This window comes from Haematobia irritans, chromosome 5 (assembly GCF_050003625.1).
Source record: "Haematobia irritans isolate KBUSLIRL chromosome 5, ASM5000362v1, whole genome shotgun sequence".
Classification (NCBI taxonomy): domain Eukaryota; kingdom Metazoa; phylum Arthropoda; class Insecta; order Diptera; family Muscidae; genus Haematobia; species Haematobia irritans.
The window spans coordinates 71,075,361-71,085,880 of NC_134401.1; positions in this window are offsets into that span (position 1 = coordinate 71,075,361).

Genomic DNA, 10,520 nt, shown 5'->3' on the forward strand with positions numbered 1-10,520 from the left:
TTTCAGCCGGATCGGATGAAATATGCTTCTGTTAGAGGCTCTACAAGCCAAATCTGAGGGTCCCTTTATATGGGGGCTATACGTAAAAGTGAACCGATATGGCCCATTTTCAATACCATCCGACCTACATCGATAACAACTACTTGTGCCAAGTTTCAAGTCGATAGCTTGTTTCGTTCGGAAGTTAGCGTGATTTCAACAGACGGACGGACGGACGGACGGACGGACGGACGGACGGACGGACATGCTTAGATCGACTCAGAATTTCACCACGACCCAGAATATATATACTTTATGGGGTCTTAGAGCAATATTTCGATGTGTTACAAACGGAATGACAAAGTTAATATACCCCCATCCTATGATGGAGGGTATAATAATAATAATAATAATAATAATAATAATAATAATAATAATAATAATAATAATAATAATAATAATAATAATAATAATAATAATAATAATAATAATAATAATAATAATAATAATAATAATAATAATAATAATAATAATAATAATAATAATAATAATAATAATAATAATAATAATAATAATAATAATAATAATAATAATAATAATAATAATAATAATAATAATAATAATAATAATAATAATAATAATAATAATAATAATAATAATAATAATAATAATAATAATAATAATAATAATAATAATAATAATAATAATAATAATAATAATAATAATAATAATAATAATAATAATAATAATAATAATAATAATAATAATAATAATAATAATAATAATAATAATAATAATAATAATAATAATAATAATAATAATAATAATAATAATAATAATAATAATAATAATAATAATAATAATAATAATAATAATAATAATAATAATAATAATAATAATAATAATAATAATAATAATAATAATAATAATAATAATAATAATAATAATAATAATAATAATAATAATAATAATAATAATAATAATAATAATAATAATAATAATAATAATAATAATAATAATAATAATAATAATAATAATAATAATAATAATAATAATAATAATAATAATAATAATAATAATAATAATAATAATAATAATAATAATAATAATAATAATAATAATAATAATAATAATAATAATAATAATAATAATAATAATAATAATAATAATAATAATAATAATAATAATAATAATAATAATAATAATAATAATAATAATAATAATAATAATAATAATAATAATAATAATAATAATAATAATAATAATAATAATAATAATAATAATAATAATAATAATAATAATAATAATAATAATAATAATAATAATAATAATAATAATAATAATAATAATAATAATAATAATAATAATAATAATAATAATAATAATAATAATAATAATAATAATAATAATAATAATAATAATAATAATAATAATAATAATAATAATAATAATAATAATAATAATAATAATAATAATAATAATAATAATAATAATAATAATAATAATAATAATAATAATAATAATAATAATAATAATAATAATAATAATAATAATAATAATAATAATAATAATAATAATAATAATAATAATAATAATAATAATAATAATAATAATAATAATAATAATAATAATAATAATAATAATAATAATAATAATAATAATAATAATAATAATAATAATAATAATAATAATAATAATTTTTTTTTTTTTTTTTTTTTTTTTTTTTTTTTTATTTTTTTTTTAATCGGATGGGAAATGCATTCGTGCATTCCTTGCGGATATGTCGGGCTCCCTCATAATTGAGTATACCGACTAAAACCCATCCTCGTCTTGGGAGTAATGTCCACCTCGGAACCGCGTTCCGCATTACTTCGAGGTGGCTCCCTCTAGGGACCATTTCGTCAACGCCATCTTGTCAAAACACCTTCTTTTTTTTTTTCTTCGTTTTTTGATTATGAATCCAAGTCAATTTTCTTTTTCCTCAATACATCTTCACAGTAGCGAGCTATAGTCAGCCAATACTGCTCATCAGAGATCATTTTGTGCACTATAGTTTCGGGTGAGATTTGACCCACTTGTCGATTAACCGCATCGCGTTCTATTCTCCAGCGTTTACAGTGGAAGAACGTATGTTCCACATCATCGACGTATTCTTCTTCTTCATATATGCAATTTGGAGAGTTGCATTTTTTCATCTTGTGCAGATATCTCCTGAAATAACCGTGACCCGAGAGCATCTGTGTCAGATAATAGTTTACATCACCGTGTTTACGTGTGTACCATGTCTGTACATCAGGGATTACTTTTGCAGTCCATCTTCCGCGGTTTTCGGTATCCCACCTATTTTGCCATTTTCGCATCGTCCCCATTTTGATCAAATTTTCTTGAGTTCGATCGGTTTCTGCCCTTTGTTTTTGGGCATATATTTGCATGCGTTCCTCCACTTGGAGATCTATCGGGATCATTCCAGATATAATCTGTATGGCCGGAGCCGACACAGTGCGATACGCAGAAGCTACTCTTAATGCTGCCGTACGCTGAACTGAGAGAAGTTTATTGGCTCTTTGTCGTGCCTGGAGTGACATACCCCAAACTTCGCATCCGTAGAGGAGAATGCTATTGCATGCCTCCATTAATAACTTCCTCTTTTTCGGCAGAGGACCTCCAATGTTTGCCATCAATCTGCTTAGATTTGTCGTTACTTTGGCTGCCTTTTCCGTGGAGTGTTTTAGTTGGTATGAAAAGGTGAGTTTTGTATCCAATCTTAGTCCTAGGTAGTTAACTGCTGGTTTTGTGGGAATGACTATATCATCTACTCTCATGTCGACATTTGTTGGTATTCGACGCCCAGTTAAAAGAAGTAGCTCTGTTTTGTGGGTGGCCAACTCCAACCCATGTGACTTTAGCCAGGTTGTTGTCCTAATCATGACCTGGTTCAATCGTCTTTGTGCGTCTTCCATGGTTCTTGTTTGTATTACAGCTGCAATATCGTCAGCGTATCCAACCAGGAAAGTGCTTTCAGGCATGTCCATTTTTAGAATACCATCGTAGCTGATGTTCCAGAGGTCAGGTCCGAGGATTGATCCCTGTGCGGCGCCTGATGTCACTGCTGTCCGTTTAACACCTTGGGCAGTATCGTATATTAGAGTTCTATCTCGAAGGTATGATCTCACCATCCTCATAAGGTAATTCGGCACGTTAAAATTTTCTTCCAGAGCTTGCAAAAATATATGCAATTTGGAGAGTTGCATTTTTTCATCTTGTGCAGATATCTCCTGAAATAACCGTGACCCGAGAGCATCTGTGTCAGATAATAGTTTACATCACCGTGTTTACGTGTGTACCATGTCTGTACATCAGGGATTACTTTTGCAGTCCATCTTCCGCGGTTTTCGGTATCCCACCTATTTTGCCATTTTCGCATCGTCCCCAATTTGGAGAGTTGCATTTTTTCATCTTGTGCAGATATCTCCTGAAATAACCGTGACCCGAGAGCATCTGTGTCAGATAATAGTTTACATCACCGTGTTTACGTGTGTACCATGTCTGTACATCAGGGATTACTTTTGCAGTCCATCTTCCGCGGTTTTCGGTATCCCACCTATTTTGCCATTTTCGCATCGTCCCCATTTTGATCAAATTTTCTTGAGTTCGATCGGTTTCTGCCCTTTGTTTTTGGGCATATATTTGCATGCGTTCCTCCACTTGGAGATCTATCGGGATCATTCCAGATATAATCTGTATGGCCGGAGCCGACACAGTGCGATACGCAGAAAAAATAATAATAATAATAATAATAATAATAATAATAATAATAATAATAATAATAATAATAATAATAATAATAATAATAATAATAATAATAATAATAATAATAATAATAATAATAATAATAATAATAATAATAATAATAATAATAATAATAATAATAATAATAATAATAATAATAATAATAATAATAATAATAATAATAATAATAATAATAATAATAATAATAATAATAATAATAATAATAATAATAATAATAATAATAATAATAATAATAATAATAATAATAATAATAATAATAATAATAATAATAATATAATAATAATAATAATAATAATAATAATAATAATAATAATAATAATAATAATAATAATAATAATAATAATAATAATATAATAATAATAATAATAATAATAATAATAATAATAATAATAATAATAATAATAATAATAATAATAATAATAATAATAATAATAATAATAATAATAATAATAATAATAATAATAATAATAATAATAATAAAATAATAATAATAATAATAATAATAATAATAATAATAATAATAATAATAATAATAATAATAATAATAATAATAATAATAATAATAATAATAATAATAATAATAATAATAATAATAATAATAATAATAATAATAATAATAATAATAATAATAATAATAATAATAATAATAATAATAATAATAATAATAATAATAATAATAATAATAATAATAATAATAATAATAATAATAATAATAATAATAATAATAATAATAATAATAATAATAATAATAATAATAATAATAATAATAATAATAATAATAATAATAATAATAATAATAATAATAATAATAATAATAATAATAATAATAATAATAATAATAATAATAATAATAATAATAATAATAATAATAATAATAATAATAATAATAATAATAATAATAATAATAATAATAATAATAATAATAATAATAATAATAATAATAATAATAATAATAATAATAATAATAATAATATAATAATAATAATAATAATAATAATAATAATAATAATAATAATAATAAAATAATAATATAATAATAATAATAATAATAATAATAATAATAATAATAATAATAATAATAATAATAATAATAATAATAATAATAATAATAATAATAATAATAATAATAATAATAATAATAATAATAATAATAATAATAATAATAATAATAATAATAATAATAATAATAATAATAATAATAATAATAATAATAATAATAATATAATAATAATAATAATAATAATAATAATAATAATAATAATAATAATAATAATAATAATAATAATAATAATAATAATAATAATAATAATAATAATAATAATAATAATAATAATAATAATAATATAATAATAATAATAATAATAATAATAATAATAATAATAATAATAATAATAATATAATAATAATAATAATAATAATAATAATAATAATAATAATAATAATAATAATAATAATAATAATAATAATAATAATAATAATAATAATAATAATAATAATAATAATAATAATAATAATAATAATAATAATAATAATAATAATAATAATAATAATAATAATAATAATAATAATAATAATAATAATAATAATAATAATAATAATAATAATAATAATAATAATAATAATAATAATAATAATAATAATAATAATAATAATAATAATAATAATAATAATAATAATAATAATAATAATAATAATAATAATAATAATAATAATAATAATAATAATAATAATAATAATAATAATAATAATAATAATAATAATAATAATAATAATAATAATAATAATAATAATAATAATAATAATAATAATAATAATAATAATAATAATAATAATAATAATAATAATAATAATAATAATAATAATAATAATAATAATAATAATAATAATAATAATAATAATAATAATAATAATAATAATAATAATAATAATAATAATAATAATAATAATATAATAATAATAATAATAATAATAATATAATAATAATAATAATAATAATAATAATAATAATAATAATAATAATAATAATAATAATAATAATAATAATATAATAATAATAATAATAATAATAATAATAATAATAATAATAATAATAATATAATAATAATAATAATAATAATAATAATAATAATAATAATAATAATAATAATAATAATAATAATAATAATAATAATAATAATAATAATAATAATAATAATAATAATAATAATAATATAATAATAATAATAATAATAATAATAATAATAATAATAATAATAATAATAATAATAATAATAATAATAATAATAATAATAATAATAATAATAATAATAATAATAATAATAATAATAATAATAATAATAATAATAATAATAATAATAATAATAATAATAATAATAATAATAATAATAATAATAATAATAATAATAATAATAATAATAATAATAATAATAATAATAATAATAATAATAATAATAATAATAATAATAATAATAATAATAATAATAATAATAATAATAATAATAATAATAATAATAATAATAATAATAATATAATAATAATAATAATAATAATAATAATAATAATAATAATAATAATAATAATAATAATAATAATAATAATAATAATAATAATAATAATAATAATAATAATAATAATAATAATAAAATAATAATAATAATAATAATAATAATAATAATAATAATAATAATAATATAATAATAATAATAATAATAATAATATAATAATAATAATAATAATAATAATAATAATAATAATAATAATAATAATAATAATAATAATAATAATAATAATAATAATAATAATAATAATAATAATAATAATAATAATAATAATAATAATAATAATAATAATAATAATAATAATAATAATAATAATAATAATAATAATAATAATAATAATAATAATAATAATAATAATAATAATAATAATAATAATAATAATAATAATAATAATAATAATAATAATAATAATAATAATAATAATAATAATAATAATAATAATAATAATAATAATAATAATAATAATAATAATAATAATAATAATAATAATAATAATAATAATAATAATAATAATAATAATAATAATAATAATAATAATAATAATAATAATAATAATAATAATAATAATAATAATAATAATAATAATAATAAATAATAATAATAATAATAATAATAATAATAATAATAATAATAATAATAATAATAATAATAATATAATAATAATAATAATAATAATAATAATAATAATAATAATAATAATAATAATAATAATAATAATAATAATAATAATAATAATAATAATAATAATAATAATAATAATAATAATAATAATAATAATAATAATAATAATAATAATAATAATAATAATAATAATAATAATAATAATAATAATAATAATAATAATAATAATAATAATAATAATAATAATAATAATATAATAATAATAATAATAATAATAATAATAATAATAATAATAATAATAATAATAATAATAATAATAATAATAATAATAATAATAATAATAATAATAATAATAATAATAATAATATAATAATAATAATAATAATAATAATAATAATAATAATAATAATAATAATAATAATAATAATAATAATAATAATAATAATAATAATAATAATAATAATAATAATAATAATAATAATAATAATAATAATAATAATAATAATAATAATAATAATAATAATAATAATAATAATAATAATAATAATAATAATAATAATAATAATAATAATAATAATAATAATAATAATAATAATAATAATAATAATAATAATAATAATAATAATAATAATAATAATAATAATAATAATAATAATAATAATAATAATAAAATAATAATAATAATAATAATAATAATAATAATAATAATAATAATAATAATAATAATAATAATAATTATAATAATAATAATAATAATAATAATAATAATAATAATAATAATAATAATAATAATAATAATAATAATAATAATAATAATAATAATAATAATAATAATAATAATAATAATAATAATAATAATAATAATAATAATAATAATAATAATAATAATAATAATAATAATAATATAATAATAATAATAATAATAATAATAATAATAATAATAATAATAATAATAATAATAATAATAATAATAATAATAATAATAATAATAATAATAATAATAATAATAATAATAATAATAATAATAATAATAATAATAATAATAATAATAATAATAATAATAATAATAATATAATAATAATAATAATAATAATAATAATAATAATAATAATAATAATATAATAATAATATAATAATAATAATAATAATAATAATAATAATAATAATAATAATAATAATAATAATAATAATAATAATAATAATAATAATAATAATAATAATAATAATAATAATAATAATAATAATAATAATAATAATAATAATAATAATAATAATAATAATAATAATATAATAATAATAATAATAATAATAATAATAATAATAATAATAATAATAATAATAATAAAATAATAATAATAATAATAATAATAATAATAATAATATAATAATAATAATAATAATAATAATAATAATAATAATAATAATAATAATAATAATAATAATAATAATAATAATAATAATAATAATAATAATAATAATAATAATAATAATAATAATAATAATAATAATAATAATAATAATAATAATAATAATAATAATAATAATAATAATAATAATAATAATAATAATAATAATAATAATAATAATAATAATAATAATAATAATAATAATAATATAATAATAATAATAATAATAATAATAATAATAATATAATAATAATAATAATAATAATAATAATAATAATAATAATAATAATAATAATAATAATAATAATAATAATAATAATAATAATAATAATAATAATAATAATAATAATAATAATAATAATAATTAATAATAATAATAATAATAATAATAATAATAATAATAATAATAATAATAATAATAATAATAATAATAATAATAATAATAATAATAATAATAATAATAATAATAATAATATAATAATAATAATAATAATAATAATAATAATAATAATAATAATAATAATAATAATAATAATAATAATAATAATATAATAATAATAATAATAATAATAATAATAATAATAATAATAATAATATAATAATAATAATAATAATAATAATAATAATAATAATAATAATAATAATAATAATAATAATAATAATAATAATAATAATAATAATAATAATATAATAATAATAATAATAATAATAATAATAATAATAATAATAATAATAATAATAATAATAATAATAATAATAATAATAATAATAATATAATAATAATAATAATAATAATAATAATAATAATAATAATAATAATAATAATAATAATAATAATAATAATAATAATAATAATAATAATAATAATAATAATAATAATAATAATAATAATAATAATAATAATAATAATAATAATATAATAATAATAATAATAATAATAATAATAATAATAATAATAATAATAATAATAATAATAATAATATAATAATAATAATAATAATAATAATAATAATAATAATAATAATAATAATAATAATAATAATAATAATAATAATAATAATAATAATAATAATAATAATAATAATAATAATAATAATAATAATAATAATAATAATAATATAATAATAATAATAATAATAATAATAATAATAATAATAATAATAATAATAATAATAATAATAATAATAATAATAATAATAATAATAATAATAATAATAATAATAATAATAATAATAATAATAATAATAATAATAATAATAATAATAATAATAATAATAATAATAATAATATAATAATAATAATAATAATAATAATAATAATAATAATAATAATAATAATAATAATAATAATAATAATAATAATAATAATAATAATAATAATAATAATAATAATAATAATAATAATAATAATAATAATAAAATAATAATAATAATAATAATAATAATAATAATAATAATAATAATAATAATAATATAATAATAATAATAATAATAATAATAATAATAATAATAATAATAATAATAATAATAATAATAATAATAATATAATAATAATAATAATAATAATAATAATAATAATAATAATAATAATAATAATAATAATAATAATAATAATAATAATAATAATAATAATAATAATAATATAATAATAATAATAATAATAATAATAAAATAATAATAATAATAATAATAATAATAATAATAATAATAATATAATAATAATAATAATAATAATAATAATAATAATATAATAATAATAATAATAATAATAATAATAATAATAATAATAATAATAATAATAATAATAATAATAATAATAATAATAATAATAATAATAATAATAATAATAATAATAATAATAATAATAATAATAATAATAATAATAATAATAATAATAATAATAATAATAATAATAATAATAATAATAATAATAATAATAATAATAATAATAATAATAATAATAATAATAATAATATAATAATAATAATAATAATAATAATAATAATAATAATAATAATAATAATATAATAATAATAATAATAATAATAATAATAATAATAATAATAATAATAATAATAATAATAATAATAATAATAATAATAATAATAATAATAATAATAATAATAATAATAATAATATATATAATA